Raw genomic sequence first — 19,198 nt, 5'->3', positions numbered from 1 at the left:
GAAGAGGAGTTTAGATTCACGAAATCATCATAATCATCATCACTCTCAACTCCCTTTCCTTCACTCCTATGCTCAATAATAGGATCCTCACACACTCTTGGTTGTTCAAAATGATCATCATCATCATCCTCAACACACACATCAAATTGAGATTTTTCACAAACAAGCATCAAGGATGACAATTGGATTTCTAACTCATCTTTTCTTCTTTTTCCCTCCTCAAGACGCTCCTCATTCTTTTTCATTATCTCTAATTGACCTCTCATAGATTGAAGAATCATCTCCTTACTAGTCCCAAGATCATCATCAAGCTCAATGTGCCTAATTTGAGACTCAAATATATCAACAAGAGATTCAAAATATGTAGAAGGTTGAGGCTCAACAAGGGAATAAGAAGTACAACCAAGATTGGAAGAATCAACATTAAGATCATGAGCATATACATCACATTGGGGAGCGGGGGCACAATCAAGGACATGAGATTCATCATCAAGGGAACAAAGCACATCACAAGAAGGCATGGTAAATAATGAAGAATATTGAAACACACCATTAGCATCAACTTGAGCATGTACTTCATCATCATGAACAAAAGGGGAAATAGAGTTGAAATCATGTGTTCTAGGTTCACTTAAGGGAAGGTTGTCACTATGATTCAAGAAAAAGAATCTCTTTGTTTAGAGACGCATGAACATATCCAAAAAATCTCTTTGTTCAGAGACGCTTGAACATATCAAAAATAGCTCTATTGTTCAGAGACGAGTGAACATCAAAACAGCAAAATGCAACAAATCGGTCACCTTCAGAGACGTGTGCTCGACAATGCAAGATACGCGTTTCTTAACTCTTTTATCTGTTTTAACTAACGCTAGTTTGCAGGTATCGGAGTTACAAGAATGATTTAGGATCACAGAACATTCTGAATCATTCTCCGTCCCTATTGCTACTTTTACTTTCGTTTTCGAAACTTGCGTTTCTCCAAACTCAGTAAAAGTGGGGGCTTCTGTAGACACCCATTTGTGTCTCCCCAAAACCAAACCCAGTGATGAATACCTTTCATGTAATTTGATTGTCGAACAAAGCGGAAGTGTGAAAAGTCTAGTGATGAGGATGTTTTTAAATAAAATATCTCTTCTTTCTGTTTTTTAAAATATTTCTTTTCTTACCTTATTTATGAAAGACGTGCATTCTAGTTTATTTTGGTCCATGATAAGGGTCTAATAATGGTGTATTTGGATGGGGTTGAAAAGACCTTTCCAATGATATATTATAAGCCTAATTCTGATGAATAATGAGGAAGTTATGGCCAAAATAGTAAACTGGGCCCGATTTAGTTTTTATACGCGGCCCAATGATCTAGAGTAGGGCCTATTATTAATTATCATTCCTAAATCTATTAGGATTGATTATAGTCTTCTAGAATACTCTAGAAGGATATTTTAAATCCTAATGGAATTAGGATTGATAATTATGTTTCAAAGAGTTTGAAATTGAATAAAACTACTCATTTTGAGAATCCTTATTTTGTACGAAGTGGAATATATTCAGATTTTATTTTTGTGCCTCATAATATTTATCCTAATTTTATATGGTTGGATAGATCTTGAAATTATCTTTCCAATGATATATTATAATATTAAATCCGAGTTATAACGAAAAAGATATGAATGAGATATGAAACTCTATCCAAAACTAACACCTTTCCACTATTTCGGCCATATCTTTTTATCTACAAGATATTTTAACCTGATATAATTGGGTTGGAAAGTAGATTTCAAGAGCTTTCCAACTACATATTATATGCCTTATTTGGACTTCCGGATCAAAAGATATGATAAAAAAAAACACGCGTAAAACTAATGATTAGCGCCTGGCGCTAATGACCAGCGCCTGGCGCTAATCGTGATTTATTCTCGTGGAAACTCTGGTTTGTTTTTTTATCCATCCGACTAATTTTCTCTATAAATAGCCTCCTAAAACCTCTGTTTTTAATCATCAATTCTCAACAATCATCAATTTTCATCAATTATCATCAATTCTTCTCATCAACTCTCATCAAGAATTTTTTGATTCTCTCTCTCTTTCTAAACCAACCCTTTTACAAACACAATTCCTCATACATTAGCACTAGACACACCTAGCCAAGTTCGAAGTTGCCTTCGCCCTAGACGTGAAAGGTTTGATATTTCTGAGGGTTTGGTCCCTAATCTTTATTTCAATTATTTAATTTAATTGTTGTTTATTATTTTCCTTAAAGTTATAACGCGTGTATTTTGTTATTAGAAAGAGGTACGAGGCATCCAAGTAAGTACTTTAATTGATTTACTGATATTATGATTTAGAAATCATGTCTAGGTTGTTATTATGATTCCTAGTGTTATGTTATGGTGTTTTGATTTTCCTAGTATCATGTTTAGGGTAGCAACTATAATTTCTATTATCAAATATGACAACTGCGTTTCCTGCGATGTTGCCTATTCTTTCCTAATATTCATGTTAGTATCATGTTAGGATTAAAGCTTTGATTTTTATTGCTTAGTGACATGCTAGGGTTTGTTATTAATCTTGTTAGTATCATGCCTAGGATCTTGCTATTAATATTATGCTGTAATATTATTATCATGATTATTTTAATTATAATTTATTATTATTATCATGTTGCTTGATTTATTGTTATTTGCTTGATCACGCCTTTTATGAATGTTTAAAGGGAATTTGTACTTGTAATCACGCTTAATAAGATAATTAATAATCTTGTTTAAGGTTAATGTGATTATAATTCAAGTGATTGCCAATAATAGTTTTGTTTGTGCATTAATATTCAACCAACATAGATTAAACAGCTTTAGGGTTAACCTATTGATTGCATGTTAGTCACAAAGCGAACATGAATACGATCAAAATATAGTAGAGGCCTATTATTAGGGCAGGTTCAATCTCTTTTAGGTTGGATTTGTACCTTCATCCCCAAACTACCAGTCATGGTTCCAGACCTATTGGAGTTGACGATCTCCTGGATCGTTAAGGGGTGTAACCTTCACCCTGTAACGGTTTACAACTTCCTAAAACTTGTTGGCGACTCTTTTTCTCTAGCTTCTTTCCCTTTGGACGCCACCGTACTTTAGTGTATAATCATAGTGAGGTTCAAGCTAGGGATAATGTTTAAAATATTCCCTACAACACCGATCTTCTCGAATTGTCATAGGCCCTTATGCTTTGTTTTGTTGATTGGAAATCTTTTTCTGGATTTAGGCCTAAGTATTTTGCCGTTCGTAATGGGCATACGTTTACAGCCGACCCATTGTCTACCAAAGTTAGAGGGATACTGTATCCCTTGCATCCCAAAATTAAGTATAATGCATTATTGTGGGTAGTTTCCTTTGAAGGCAAATTATCATTAGTGAAAATGATTAACTTGTCGGATTTCTCGCTAGTAAGCAAGCTAATGAGATCCTGAGGGGTTGTGTCTGTGATTACAGACAAAGCCGTTAGAGCGTTCATGAGAGAATTCCTATGTTCTTTAGAAGTACTTAGGAGTTCCCAAATGCTAACATTTGCCTTGGATTGGCGAAGAAGTTTGACCAATGGATCTTCCACCTCAAGTGGAGGTAATATTGTATTTTGTGTTTGACCTTGAGTTTTATTTTGTGTGGTCGAAGATCCATTATGTGGTGGTGCTTGGTAGACTCGCTCAGAACGCGTTAAATGATCTATCTCATTTGGGTTAATCGTAGGAATCATAAACCAAATTTCTTCTAGAGGCTTTGGATGTGCCTCCATTTAATGATGTTCCATGAGTTGTGCTTTATGCCATTGTTCATCCAAGGAGAGATCCGATAGATCTTTTGATTCCCCTAAGAAATGATCCCAATCAAGCGATCCATTTGTTTCATTTTGTAAACAAGATGGAGATGAGACGGCGGCATACTTAGAGACATATAAGTCTTGAAAGTCGTCGTCCCATAGTCCACATACTTCATTAGTTGCCCCTATGAGTATTGTGGATAGAGGTTCTCCTATAGGTGTGATATAGTCCAAAAGATTGAATGTATCACTTCCCGTATGGTCCTCATCGACGTGAAACACCCCTAAGGGGGATGCATTATTGTTAGGTTTAGGCGTGGGAATTCTCCCATCGTCTACTAAATCTTGTATTTTATGCTTTAAAACATAGCAATGTTCAATATCATGTCCAACGCCTCTATCATAAGCACAATAAGCACTACCATTCCATTGAGGAAATCTCCTTTTTGGTTGAGTGGGTGGTGTTGGTCCTGTTAGCACAAGTAAGCCTTTTTCATTTAATTTTTCTAACAATTCTTTATAGCTTACAGGAAATGGAGAGTAAATTTTCTTTCTTTTGTCCATCTTTTTCTAGGATCATCATATCGATTTGTGTTATTGTATTGTGTGGAAGTCGCAAATATGTCAATAAAGGATGATGCATTATCATTCCCCTTCTTGTAGTTGTTCTTAGGTTGATGATGATAATGAGGTTTGTTTGCTTTTTCTTTAGCAAGATCATCTTCAATCCTAGTAGCCACAGAATAGACCTTTTGAAAAGTGTCTAGACCAAGGAAACTTAGATGTTTGTTGTACTTTTCATGACAGTTGTCAATGAATTTTTGTACTAACTCAAGTTCAGAAGGCCTTTGGGCAAGGTGGGCCGCTTTTTCTCGCCATCTACCATAGAAAGCAAGGAAACCTTCATCGTCGCCTTGCTTAAGCATCTCGAGTTCACGTAAAGTTGACTTGAACTCTACGTTACTCTTATATTGGGTAATGAAAGCCGAAACTACATCTTCCCATGTTGCTTTGAATTTTGGATCTAGCCCATAATACCACTCTCTCGCAGTTGGGTCTAGGGATAAAGGGAAAGTCAAAGCACAAAGCTTAGGATCAACTCCCTTTAATGCCATAGTGCCAGTAAAACACATTAAATGATTTTGTGGATTATTGGTCACCTTAAATATTGGCAAGTCCGTAGCTACGAACTTTTCTAGTAAAGCAAATCCTGGAGGAGGAGCAAACTTTTCTGCGTCAAAGTACTTGTTCCCCATTGTAGAACGAAGAACTAGCTTCTCCAACGACTTTTCTTTGATGGATAATTGCTCCATATTTTCTTGTAAGGTTAAAGTTTCAGCTTTTTTCTTTTCACCATTTTCTATTTTCTTAATTCTTCTCTCCTCGGCCTTTTGAGCCTTTTCTTCTCTCAAATGAAGAATCTCTTGTTAAAGTTCTTCGATGGTTGGCATCGTTGTTGGACTAGGATTAGTCGTCGAAGAAAAGTGGTTTGAAAGGGGTTGATCTTTGGGTGGTAAATGTAGAATGCGATTGCCCGGGGGTCCTCTTTCCTAAGCTTGAAAATCGGCCCTAAAGGAGTACAAAAGGATAATTAAATCGATACGCTTGTTTAAAATGGAAAAAAGAAAAAGACGCAAAATATATTCAAACGGATAACATCGCCCTTAACAATTCTTCAATGAAGATATTGGTCGGATGAGTCAATTTGTTTTTTGAGAAATCAATACTGACTCGTCCGGTGGGCGCGCGCAACAAAATCACTTGCGCTAGGAAGGGTCGCGCAACTCATTGAGTTGCGCGTGCCACCTGCTCGTAGAATTTTTTTTAATTCGAGCGTTTTTTTTTCATCGCTTTTTTTATTCGATTTTTTTTTACTTGATTTTTTGTATGTTATCCTTTGAATATGACGCTAAATCACGAAGAGAAAACTTCGTAATTGGGAACCTAGACCAAACTAAAAAGAGAAATAAAAGAAGACTACCCTAACACGTTGCACATAGTCACATAATCACATAAGCATGCTATAAGTCAAGATTCACGCAATGCCGTTCTAAGGTCAAAAAAGGCTTGGGTGTCCAAAGGTACCATATCTTAAGAAACGATGCACAAATCAATCACTCAACGTGTTGACTCATGACATCGCTCTCCCAACATTTTGTTGGTGATATGGGTGGGATGATTGTTATTGATTTCGGGATAGACGCCTAGTGTTGGCGACCCCTAGTCAATGAGCCAATCCCCAAATGGTTTAAATATGCTATGCTTATGCATGATGCAATGTTGCTTGTTTGGTTTTTACTTTTGTGCAAAAGGAAGATATTATGCGTTCAAGTCTCGCTCTCTAACTAGAGATTATCCAAGTTAATTCTCGTTACAAACTATAGGCAACCTAGTGTTGGAAACCTTGGACCATAAATACAAATTAATCATGTAACCTCTAAGTCCCCAGTGAAGTCGCCACTGTAAGGAGGGTGATCCCATCGTAAGGGGTACTCTCCTTAAATGCCCTTGGCCACTTAAAAGCCTAGGACTTTACACTTGTTAGGGTGTAGTAGGATTTGAATTCCTGACTGTTTGGGGGACCTTGAATTAGAATTGATTCTATCATTACGCCTTTTTGTAAGAAACAAGTAGGAGTCACCAATGAGTTTTAGGAAAAACTCATAAACCTCGTTCATGCCTTTCTTCCATGTGGAATTCATGGAATAATTAGCACAAATCATAAGTTTACCCATGCACAAATTGGTCTATAAACCAGAAATGAGTTCGGGAGCGAGGGTACTAAAATAATGTTCCTTTTAGAGGGGAATCGTTTACCTAGCCCTAGTGCGACCTCTACTAGCTCTTTCTTTTTTACAATTTCATCACCAAACAATATATGCAACGCGATACCTTAAACTATGTTAGTTTATTTTATTTACAAGCATTAATTCATGTAGGAATTACATCGTAATGTCGTTATTCTTATTTAATAAAATTCGTGAAAAGAACAAGAAAATAAACAAGATTCGCCTTGGCTTAAGTGTTCAACCAACAATTATTTAATTCAATTCTAATCTTTATTTAACGCAAGATACTATGTGGAATTGATTAATTAATTATTTTAAAGGTGATCAAACAACACTAATTAATTAAAGTCCTTTTAAACAAGAAAATAAAAGTGATTTAACTAAGTACTCGGAAATTTACCACTTCTCTTTGATAGATCTTAGAACACTTATGGACTCCTTCTTGTTGGGGAACCTCCACCGTAGTAACAAGATATCGAAAGGGTGAGTGTTTAGGACAAGAGGGCTAGGTTGCACAAGTTTACAAGTATTTCGCCAGAGTTTTAGGTTAATTTCTGTCAGTTTAAGCCTCTGTCTAAGCTTGTATTTATAGGGAATGATTAGGTTTAGGGTTTCGAGCATTCTGCCACAGAAGGTGTCGCGCGTGGCATCCCAACGCAAGTGATTTGGTTGCGCTGCTAAGGGCAGCGCAACTAATTGTCTTGCGCGCGACTTTATGGTAAGATTTGATTTTATATTTTCCGTATAATTTTGAATCTTCCGCACCACAACTCTGGGGGTTGCACTGGGTGTCATGCGTAACTGAAATAGTTGCGCGCGGCAGCCTTGCGCGACTCTTTGAGATGCGCGTAGCTTTTTCTGCGTCAGCACTAAGATTTAACCTAGACGCTTCTAAATCCGTCATTATTAGGGTTTAAGCACGGGCTTAAGCCTAATTATGATCGGGTTTAGTTAATTGGACCTTTGTTTTGGCTTTTTTCTTTAATTTGGGCTAGTCTTTAGTGTTTTGTGGCATAACCAGTTATCCATAAGTATTTTTCACTTTGATCCAACACGAAGATGGATTTATTTATCGTCATTGCACTTCTTGTTGGGACAGGATGCCATAAGTAGATGTCTACACATTTTCTGGCGACAAACTCTATTGTCTGGCGCCGTGTTCTTCCAATACCGAGCCAGAAATCTACCTTCTTGTTTTGACTAGTTCTAGCACTGTTGGCTCGATTCTACTTCCTAATTGAGTTTTTCTCTCTATTTTGAAACCCATTTGTGTTCTACATATGGACATAACCCTCTGGGAATTCATGCTCCATCTACTCGATTGAACGCTCTGAGCAACAAAGGGTACAACCGAGAATGTTGAATTCACCAAACCATGGAAGCGAGTTTAACTCGCGAGGTTCCATCCACATGCGCCAACCCTTCCAAAGGTAAGGCTTCCGCGCGGTGCATCCAGACTCATAACCATGGACCCTCTTTGACTAACCCATATCCTGAACTTTAGAGAACTACATCCATGGTTAGGTTGCAAACTCATTGCATCATGTTGTGACTACTTGACTACTTGTGCATCTCTTACTTGTGCATACTTATTATATGACTAAATTAACCCTTTGGTTTGACTTGTGTTTGTAAACGTGATTAAATAAACTAACCAAGGACTAAAGGACTTTGCTTAATTAATTGATTAATCAATTTAAGCTAATAAATATGTCTAAAATCGAGTCATAGTTCTTTTGAGTCAACCCAAATTTTTATTCCCGTATACTGCTCAAACGTCAACTTGTTTTGGTCATATCCAGAGTTATAGGAAGTGTTACGAGTCTTAGAACCTATGGATCTGTAGCTTCGAGTTTTATCTTTAATTTGGAGTTGGTTTCATACCAATCAGAGTCACAGATCAAAAGTTATGACTAAAATACCACAGCTTGTCCAGTTTAATGCATATACGTGAGGTCTTAACTTAGTCTTTGCTTGAGTCTAGTCACATAGTCTAGAGACATGGTCATGACACGAGTCTTAACATGTCACCTACACTAAATAGTGTTAGCACACACTTTGTATATGTCACCATGACCATGTCTTAAGTTCATGCATGAGTCGTTTTTTCGTCATTTGAGTTGAGGGTCCATTCCATTTTTATTCTCTTCCATATCCTCTTTCAATCTATTGCATGTTCAATTGAGCTTGAGCCAAAAATAATAAAAAACTTATTCCTAATTTCCCTTTCCATAGTACTTGGTCAAGGAGAGAAGTGCGATTAATCAAGGACAACACCTTGGTTCAAGTTCAACTTTTTGATAAACCAATCGGTCGAAAAAGAAAAGCTAAGAAGATAATAGAGAGTCAAGAAGAAGTCAATGAGGTTAAGAAGCAAATGACAGACGTGACTGAGGTGTTGAAGGCTTTAACCCTCCAAATCAATGACCCTGTGAAACAACAACAAATGGAGCTCATATAAGAAAGCTTAGGCAAAATATCCAATGACTACAGATTTCAGGGCATTAGCTCGCAAGGGGTCTCGGTGGACAAAGAGCTTCTTCCGCAGAAGTTCAATGCCAACAACATCCCAATGTTCAAGGCAACAGAAAACCCTTATTTTCACTTAAGGGCCTTTGAAACTATAATGAACATTAAGGGGATTGATAAGAATATTTTTCACTTTTTAATATCAATGTCTTTAGAAACCGTTTGTCAATATTGGTTCTTTTCTCTTGATAAAGAGAAAACCTCTACTTGGGATGGAATAAAAAATGCTTTCGTTGACGGATATAAGTGTAATATTCAAGTCAAAACTGACTATAGACAACTAGAGATGCTAAGACAAAAAGAGAATGAAGGCTTTACTTCTTTCTTTAATAAGTGGAGGGAAACTTCTGCTAAGATGATTGAGGTGCCCACCGAAAAAGAATCTGTAAGGATGTTTATCAAGAATCTCCAAGAAAAGTATTCAAAGCATTTAAAATATCAACATAATTTGAATACTTTCAAGGCCGTCTATGACATCGGTATTGAAATCGAAGATGACCTCGCAAAGCAAAAAGCTACTAACAATAGTAACAACAGCGGCTGGAAAGGAAAGAAGAACGACAATCCTTCTTCTTCCGAAAACGCCCACTTTAGTAACAATGTTAGTACCTTTGACCATAACAGTGTCTTAGCCATATACAATCAAGGATCTAAAAAGAAACCCAAAAGAGAACTTACACCCATTGGAATGACCTAAGATGTTGCTTTCGATCGTCTCTATGATTGAGGATTAATCAAACGTATTGGCCCTACCGAGGATCTAACGCCAGAAAAGCGATCTTTGAGATGGGATCCCAATTCTTATTGCAAGTACCATCAAGGAAACGGTTACACCACCAATTAATGCTACAGGTTTCAAAATCTCATTCAAGATCTTATAGAAGCAAACAAGATCCCATTGCCTCTAGCTAGCAAGAAGACTGGGTGATGATAAAGCAAAAGATATAAGGCGGGCTTCAACGACAATATTTCGTGACCTCTTTTTCTATTTTTTCTTTTATTCTTCCTTTCCCCAACACGTCTAGCATAGGCACTTCTCACTTTCCTTAGATTTATTTTGTAGGATTTTTTCCTTTTCCCTTTTAATAAAATGAGCATTTATTTCCTTGCATATGATCATTGCATTGCATTGCATAAAAAAAAAAACATTTTCAAACTAAGCACAAGGTATACCCATGATTAGAGGCACCCCTTATAGCCTATCATAACAACTTCACTCTTTCAAATATACAATCTTTTCTTGATAAACCACTTTGAGCCTCGTCTAACGATAGACCTTTCTTTCTTCAACCCACATCTAGCTAACCTTGGGATGGGACAGTGTGCAACTTATGGAATTTTAAATGCATGAGTGATTTCAAAAGATCAAAATAAATAAAATAGCAAAAACAATAAAAATGTACAAAAGGGCAAGTGTTCCAATGTCTTTGATATGAAAATGTCTTTGATATGAACATGTCTCAGATTGCGTTTATTATCAAGTGTTCGGTACCGTGCCTGAGAAACATGAATGCCAAGTGAGTGATAGACCGCATGATCTGGATCGCTCACACTTATAGAAATAAAATAAATGCTAAAGCAAAAGAGAGAGTAAAATATTAACAAAAAAAAAAAAAAAAAGAGAAAAGAGAGCTAAAAAAGAGTTAAACGCCTCATGCATAAAAATATAAAGATTCAAAAGCAAGGTTGCCCACCTTGGGGGCTTATTTAGGGTCTTGAGCATTTATCCCTTTCTTATTCAACCTTTATCCTAACCACGTTACAACCCTTAAAAAGACCTTGTTGAGGTATACACACAATTGTGCGAGGTTCGGCTAGAGCTACGTTCGGCCTGATTCCTAACGGATACGTAGGCAACCTCACATCGAGGTGCGGCTGTGATAAAAAAAGGCATAATTGATAATATTAAGGGATATCCAATGTTCATCCTTATTCACTTAGAGCTAGAATTGGGGGCTTGATCCTTACATTATTAGCCTACCCAGCCTAAAAGTCACCACCATTTGACTCTTTTCAATATATTTTTCCACACGCTTAGCCCTTGTAGCCTAACTTTAGTGTCACTATCACACAAATCACAGATACATGACCAAATGTCATGAAATCTTAACACAACGCTGAAGCATGCCTTATCATATCAACATCAATCATCAATGCATTACAAAGTATGAAGTACTTAGCCTCCGCGCCTAAGTTACCAAAATACTTTCATCATTAAGTCAACTAGGATAGTCTAAGATGTTACAACCCTTTTACTAAGAGAGACAACGTTAACAGATTAAGCTCACTCGACATGCACCATCAAACACTTCCTCTTTTTTGCGTCTTTATTTTTCGGGAGAAAGTCGGTACCCTCCACAAAAATGACGGAAATTTTTGTTTTTCTACATTTTGAGTCTTAAACATATCGAGTTTCATGAGTCAGCACTACGCACACACGAGTCACATCGAGTTAAGTCAACCTCGAGTCAGTCAATCACAGTGAGTCAAGTTTATACCTTGAGTCATGTCAAGTCAAGGAGTCAAGTAACACTAAGCCTTAGGTCAACCCTAAAGAAAGATAAGCAAAGTCCTATAGTCCAAAATATAAATGCACGTACATTCCAGCAAGCAAGAACATTCCCGAATTTTTTTCAAAAAATAGCGAATGAAAACCTGACTAAAGCATTAGACTGCAAGGTTGTCGCCTGGCGACAGAGCGAGAACGCGGCGACAGAGTCTTCCAGCAAGCGCTGGTGCGGCGATGAGATACATGGCCCCATATTGGATTATGCGGACCTCATACAACAATTTCGGGTTCCTTGGTACGCCGGTTAGCTCCTATAAGCAAATTCACATAATTAGTAGTCGGCTCGATTACAATCACAGTAAGTGATTGACCTGACGACGATCGTCTCACTTAGCTTAAGCGCCTAAGAATTGGCTCATTATAAGCACTAGGGGTGTTCAAAAAAACCCAACCAAATTTCCCGATGACCCGGTCAATACCCGATGGGAAATTTGGGAAAATAACTTTTTTTTCCGAGTCGGGTATCCGTCCTGGGAAAATCACCTAGTATCTGGGTCGGGACAAGGGTTTAGACATTCAGTGTTAGGGTTCTTTCTCTTCCTTGAGTTTAGCCGTCATTTCCATCTTTCACACTTTTCACCCTCCACATTCTCTCTCCTCTCTACAAACTCACTTTCTCCTTCTCTTTCACAGTTTATTAATATACAGATTCTAGTCATTCTACTACTTATTATCAAGATTGATCAATCGAAAGATCAATCGATCTTATCGGCACTTCCTCACTTTCTCCTTCGTGAATCGACTTATCGGTGACAACAAGTGCTAGGCGGCAGCATGCTAAGGGTGGATGTAGAGCCTAGGTGAGTTTCTTGGAGTTTTTGTCCCAAAATATGGGGTTTCGACTTTCCAGAGATCTGATGAATTAGGCTCTCCATTTGTGGGGTTGGTTGTCATTAAATATTGTAAAAAACCATTTTTCATGATGTATTTTGTGTAAAGTGTAAAACCCAGCAGTTTTGGGTTGCTTTTATATATATATATATATATATATATATATATATATATATATATATATATATATATATATAATGTATTTTTGAAAGTGACATATTTGTACATCAATTTAGTAATTAAATGTTTAGTAGGGATTAAAATCAAATATGTAGTGTTTATGAAACTTTTAAGTTAGTAGCAATTAATTTACTGACTTTAATTGAAATTAATTCAAATTTTTCGGGTACCCTATGACCTGACCCAAGAAAATCGGGTACCCAAAACCAGGTTACCCGACTTTCTCGGGTCGAGACATGGAACGAATTTAAAACTACCCAAAGATCCGGGTACCTGCTTTTTTGGGTACCCGAAAACCCGGGTACCCAGATTTGAACACCCCTAATAAGCACCAACGCATCAGTTCAAAAGCAAGCACTTATACGACAATTTTTCCAAGATTGGATTGTCATCCCCAACTGACAATATTTCCAAATGTGGATTGTCGTGCATCTTCTTCAACGAAAATTTTTCCAAGATTGGATTGTCATCTCAGGCAAAATTTCCAAGCGTGGATTATCGTGCTCCTTTTCTATTTGACAATTTTTTCCAAGTTTGGATTGTCATCTCTGGCAAGTTTTTCGAGATTGGATTGTCATACACATAGTTCCCTATGGCAAAATTTCCCAAAGGATGGTCGTAGATCTCTATTCATCATAAATTTCGGCAAAGGTTCCTCAACGTGGATTGTCATTCATTTTAGTAAGTGGCAAATTTTCCCGAAGTGGATTGTCGGTCAACTCTTTTTTGCAAATGTTCCAAGACGCAGATTGTTAATTGTGGCAATATTTGGATGGGGCTTAAAAAGACCTTTCCAACAATATATTATAAGCCCAATTCCGATGAATAATAAGGAAGTTATGGCCAAAATACTAAACTGGGCCCGATTTGGTTTTTACATGCGGCCCAATGATCTAGAGGAGAGCCTATTATTAATTATCATTCCTAAAGATATTAGGAGTGATTATAGTTTTCTAGCATACTCTAGAAGGTTCTCTTAAATCCTAATGGAGTTAGGATTTATAATTATGTTTAAAAAAGTATGAAATTGAATAAAACTACTCCTTTTGAGAATCCTTGTTTTGTACGAAATAGAATATAGTCATATATTATTTTAGTGCCTCATAATATTTATCCAAATCTTATATGATTGGATAGACCTTGAAATTATCTTTCCAATGATATATTATGATATTAAATCCGAGCTATAATGAAAAAGATATATAAGGAATATGAAACTCTATCCAAAACAAACTCCTTTCCACTATTTTGGCCATATCTTTTTACCTACAAAATATTTAAATCTGGTTCTTATTGGGATGGAAAGTACACTTCAAGAGCTTTCCAATGACTTATTATATGACTTATTTGGACTTTTGGATCAAAAGATATGATAAAAACAATATCCGCAAAAACTGTCTTGCATCACCAAACGACAGGCTTGTCGCTTGGCGACAAAGCCTGTCTCCTAGCGAAAATTTTTTCGCCTGGCGACAAGCCTTGTCGTTGGCGACAGAGGCGTGTTTTATTCCTTTTCAAACTCTGATTCATTTTTATCGATTCCGAACTATTTTCTTATAAATAGGGTCCCTGGACCTCCGTTTTCAATAACCAATTCTAACCAACTCTTGACCAGAATTCTCTAATTCTTCTCTCTCTCTATGCTAAAGCTTATTCTCTCTTTCCCTCTTTCTAGCCTAACCTTTTACAAACAAAATTCCTCAGTCATTAGCACTAGACACACCTAGCCAAGTTCGAAGTTGCCTTTGCCCTAGACGTGAAAGGTTTGATATTTCTAAGGGTTTGGTCCCAAATCCCTATTTTAATTATTTAATTTAATTGTTTTGATTTTATATTTTCCTTGAAGTTACTAACGTGTTAATTTTGTTATTAGAAAAAGATACGAGGCATAAAGTAAGTAACTTAATTACTTTATTGATCTTTTGATATAGAAATCATGCGTAGATTATTTCATTAATCCCTAGTATCATGTTAGGGTGTTTTGCTTCCTAGTATCATGTTTAGGGTAATAACTAAAATTTCTAATATCAAACATGATTAAAATAATGCTTCCTATTTCTTTCTTAATATTATGTTATTATCATGTTAGTGATAAAGCTTTGGTCTTTATTGTTTAGTGATATGTTAGGGTTGGTTATTAATCTTGTTAGTATCATGTCTAGGTTCTTGCTATTATTATGCTTCAACATGATTAAATTAATTGTGGTTATTATTATTATGATTATGATTATGATTATGATTATTATTGTTATTATTATTATTATTATTATTATTATTATTATTATTATTATTATTATTATTATTATTATTATTATTATTATTATTATTATTATTATTATTATTATTATTATTATTATTATTATTATTATTATTATTATGTTGCTTGATATTTATTTGTTATTGCTTGATCACGCCTTTTATGCATGTTTAAAGGGAATTTGTACTTGTAATGACGCTTAATAAGATAATTAATAATCTTGTTTAGGTTAATTTGATTATAATTCAAGTGAACACCAATAATAGTTTAATTTGTGCATTAATATTCAACCAACATAGACAAACAAGTTTAGGTAAATCTATTGATTGCATGTTAGTCAGAAAGCGCACATGAATATGAGAAGAATAAAGTACAAGTCTATTATTAGGGCAGGTTTAGTCTCTTTTAGATTGGATTTGTACCGTCATCCCCGAACTTCCCGTCTTGGCCCAGACCTATTGGAGTTAACGATTTCTTGGATCGTTAAGGGGTGTAACCTAAACCCTGTGAACTGTTTACAAGTTCTTAAAACCTGTTGATGACTCTTTTGCTCTATCTTCCTTCCCTTTGGACGCCATCATGCTTAAGTGTATGATCACGGTGGGGTTCAAGTATGGGGTAATGCTTAAAATATTCCTTATAATAAACATGGACCCTCTTTGACCACCATAATCCTTGAACTTTAGAGAGCTAGAGCCATGGTTAGGTTACAAACTCATTGCATCAAGTTGTGACTACTTAACTATTTGTTCATCTCCTGCTTGTGCATATTTATATGTGATTAAACTAACCATTTGTGTTGACTTGTGTTCATAAATAAAGCTTAAATAAACTAACCAATGACTAAAAAGGACTTTTCTCAATTAATTAATTAATTTGAACTAATAAATATGTCCAATCTCGAGTCATAGTTCCTTTGATTCAACTCGGATTTTATTCCCGTATCTTGCACAAGCTTCAACTTATTTTGGTCATAGTCGTAGTTCTAGGATGTGTTACATGCCGTGCAACCTATGGGTGTGTATCCCCGGATTAGATTAGGCAAATCACAAAAGTTACTATTAGTTTTCGTTACCTTTAAAATTCTTGCAGTGACTATTTTCTGTAATGATCTTAAAAACGGATGTAGCATACCTGGATTATCTACAAGGAAACGAATGGCAACCCACCCTCCTAGAGGCACTCTAACATTGTTTCTTTCTACAGGTTCAACAAGGTTGTACTTTGTTAGGATCCAAGTTTTCAAATCCTTGTTCAACTACAGAGAAGTTATACTCATGAAGGTGAAGTGGGTGGCTCTCTACCCTAAGATTGCTGGTGCTTTGCAGAACCAGCTCAACACTGGTGTTCAATGGAACTGATACCACCTTTGTCCCGTCTATTACATTCATGTTATTAAGTGGAGCGGTGGGAAGATTAGTGGTGAAAACCCTATTCGATTGTCAGAGGAAGTTGATTATAGGAGACCTTTTGTAGGCATGACAAAAGAGACATTGTTAATAGCAGCTATGAACATGGTGCTATTAGTTGGGCCTTGACATGTGTGGGTTTTGAGACATGGATTTGTTCCTAACCCCACTGTGAAGAAGAAGTGCTTGTGAACACTGTTTGGTACATTGGTCGGATATTTGACATTTGCTAGGCTTCTAAGTTTTTTAGTGAATTTGGTTACAAAAGAAGTGTCATTATGTGCTGGAAGGGTGGGCTTGAAGAGAGGAACCTTTTTTTTATTGAGGTTCATAGTTTTGGTTGGTGGTATTCAAGGATCCCGGCAACAGTAGAGTTGCCAAAGTTGTCGTGGAAGGTAGCACCAGGGTAATGAGGCCTTGTCTTGAGGAGGACATTGGTAATTTGCCTAGGACTTATGATAATTGTATCTGATTCAAAGGGCTTAACATAGATAGCATAGACATAAACTGTTGTGACAATGTGGTTGGCAATGCTTAAAAAGAGATCATCATTGAATGTAGCATTAACCAGCCTTAGGAGATAAGTTTTGTCAGGTTGAAGGTTTCTGCACATAAACTTTTGTGATCAGTCACAGTTTATATATTCAGTTGAATAAGTCAAGACAATGTTAAATTTTCCTTGCATATATTTTTAGCTGAGCAATTGTATAATACTATAGAAATACCATTGATGGTGTAGGCATCTGATACATTTGGACAACACCCTGTTTTTGTCGCTTGGTTAATAACTCCCTTAATGTCTGCATACCACCATTCTCCTGGTAGGCCACATAAAATTTGATTAATTCCACACAATAATTTATTTTTAGTCATTCTATACAATGTTTAATATTGAAATGTAGCTTACAGTAGAGATGGAAGCATTACCAAAGATAAGAGGAACTTTCGTATAGGGCTGGGAAAATGAGTATGGAACACCACACTTGGGGAGAATAATGATTGATCCATGAAGAGTTGATCTTAGCCAAGAAATGTGGGCATGCCACCATAGGGTGCCCCTTTGACAAACAATGGTTAAATTGTATACATAAGTCTTTCATGTTTGTATGGGACATTGTGTTATATATGCTGGTCCATCCGCCCATCCACTTCGGAGCTACCTGATCCCATGCTTGTGTACACATTCGCACATTAATTTGAAATTGTTTTGATGTCATTTCAAAAAATTATATAAAACTTGTAGACGAAAGGATACCAATGGATGGTAATATTGTTTTGGACATGGTTGATAACTTTATTATTGAATCGTTTACCCTCTCGAGAAACAATACGAGGCCCTGGAAACTGCATATTTACTATGACAATGCTCTTGGTGTAGCATTATCTTGTCACATCTTTCAGCTTTATCTACAATGTACATAATAATGAAAATGAGAATAGCTTATAAAATAAGTATAATGTCTAAATTGTTTGTAAATTTAATTTTCAAGGTTACTTTATGAAGTTTATTCATGTACATCAAATGTGTAGTTCTTAGTGATTCCTATGTAACCTGCATTGACAATATTGTTGGAAAGGATGTAACAGGAAATGCTAAAAAGGGAAATGATCAATCTGCTAAAGTTGTCAATTTTGGCAAACTTGGTAGTTATGAGACTGTATTTGTGAGTGTACTACCAAATTAAGATTGATAATGAAATTTTAAGAGTTGAACTTATATAGGATACATCTCAGATGATTAGGCGGAAAATTGGATATTGAAATTTTCAACATTGTGACCAATTTGGTTATTACATTGTTGGTTTTAGAGTGATTTTGACTCTAGGGTTAATGTTTGTAATTTGGTGATAATTCATAGAGATGTTGTCATTTGCTATGATGGCACTGTTGGAAATATCACCAGTAATTTTGTCATTCAATTTGGATATGGGATTGCAAGGATGACATTCTAGAGTGTGTTTCCTGTTAAAGAGCCTATTGGAGTTTTGGCAGCAATTGCCATGTCAAATCTTGCTTACAAAGTTGTTCTGGACTTGTTTCCCAATAGTAAATCTTCTTGGGATATGACGATGAAGGTGTTCTTTCATTGTCTGTTTAGTTATTTCTAACAACAAAATGTTGTCTGTAGATTGTTAATCTAGCTTATTATGTGTATTTACTTTATGAGTTTCTATTTTAATTCTCAATTCCTATTTGTTAACAGCTGATTCATCTTACTTGTAGCAGGAAATATTATTGTGTTGTGCGAACTTCAGGAATGATAATAATGATTGGCGACTTATATTATATCTGAATGGTAGTTGTTATGGTAGGAAGTATTGTCATAAAAATGCATTATTCCTGGTAGAAAATGATTTGAAAAAGGTTAGCCTCAAAGATGCTGCAATTGAGCTATCATCGATTGATTGAGAAAGTTTCTTCTACCACCTTTTTGTGGGTATAAGAATTCTATATGGTGGTGGTATTATAGCTTGTTGAGAAATTTATCTTACCATATCTCTACAGAACTTTTTCCCTTGATGCATCAGTATTTTCTATACTAATTATGTGTGATTCAAAATATCAATCATTCATGTATATATGTACTTACAAAATTTAAATATCAGTTTATTGTGTGTCTTAGTCTTTCTAGTATATTAAAATGAGTAATGCTATGTTCTTGAATGTTTGTTCTTTACAGTCCTTATAAATGCTTTGCATTCCATATATAGTTTATCTGTTTTTATGCTGCTTGAATGCTTATGGGATCACTGCATACAGGTACATGCGCCAAAGCTTCAACCTAAAAGTGGTGAAATGGAAACAGGAATTGTTGGTGATATTGCTCTCA

The 19,198-nt window shown here is 35.9% G+C and overlaps 1 pseudogene; it reads right to left on the bottom strand.

Moving 5' to 3' along the window:
• Positions 1–15,693: 15,693 nt before the first annotated feature.
• LOC145642738 (laccase-17-like) lies at positions 15,694–18,455 on the bottom strand (annotated as a pseudogene).
• Between the last annotated feature and the right edge of the window lie 743 nt (positions 18,456–19,198).

Source organism: Chenopodium album, chromosome 8, assembly GCF_948465745.1.
Source record: "Chenopodium album chromosome 8, dcCheAlbu1.1, whole genome shotgun sequence".
In the NCBI taxonomy this organism is placed as follows: Eukaryota; Viridiplantae; Streptophyta; class Magnoliopsida; order Caryophyllales; family Amaranthaceae; genus Chenopodium; species Chenopodium album.
This window is presented reverse-complemented; position numbering and strand designations above follow the sequence as displayed.